This window comes from Sinocyclocheilus anshuiensis, unplaced genomic scaffold (genome assembly GCF_001515605.1).
Source record: "Sinocyclocheilus anshuiensis isolate Anshui unplaced genomic scaffold, SAMN03320099.WGS_v1.1 scaffold332, whole genome shotgun sequence".
NCBI classification, from domain to species: Eukaryota; Metazoa; Chordata; class Actinopteri; order Cypriniformes; family Cyprinidae; genus Sinocyclocheilus; species Sinocyclocheilus anshuiensis.
This window is the reverse complement of record NW_015554181.1, coordinates 998,725-999,527: the sequence shown is the minus strand read 5'-3', so window position 1 is coordinate 999,527 and position 803 is coordinate 998,725.

Sequence of the window (803 nt, the reverse complement as noted above, 5' to 3'; positions counted from 1 at the left end):
AAAATACATTAAATACAGTAATACTGTGAATTATTACTACAATTTAAAATAACTTTTTATCTATGCAAATATATGTTAAAAAGTTATTTATTTCTGTGATGCGCAGCTGAATTTTCAGCATCATTACTCCAGTTTTCAGTGTCACATGATCCTTCAGAAATCATTCTAATATGCTGATTTGATGCTCAAGAAAACTTTTAATTTGATTTGCTGCTAAGAAACATTTTATTTTTCAGGGTTCTTTGATGAATAGAACGTTCAAAAGAACTGCATTTATTTGAAACAGAAATCTTTTGTAACATTATAAATGTCTGTACTGACGCTTTTGATCAATTTAATTCATCCTTGCTGAAAAAAAGTATAGATTTCTTTAAAAACAAAATGCATGCATGCTGCATGTTAAATGTTAGAAACTATAGCAATTAAGGTGATTAAATAATGGAAGTCAATTATTTCTTATTATCGTAGTTACATTCTGCTTCATAAGATATTTCATAGATAATATTAAACTCAGCAGAGAGAGGTTTATAAAAAGCAACTGAAGAAATCAATATGAAACGTAATCTGAATGCACAAGGCTTGAAAAGAGGCCAGGAGTGACACTGAACAGAGAACACAGAATAAAGTGTTGTAGAGAGTCTCATTTTTCATCGTATTATTCATTTAAGAGGTAGCTTCCAACTCTATCTCTTTCCTACTCGGAATCTGAACAAAGAATTCCACACATTCCATCAGAGAGCTGCCAAAGAAACACTATAGAAGAGAGAGAGAGAGAGAGAGAGAGAGAGAGAGAGAGAGAGAGA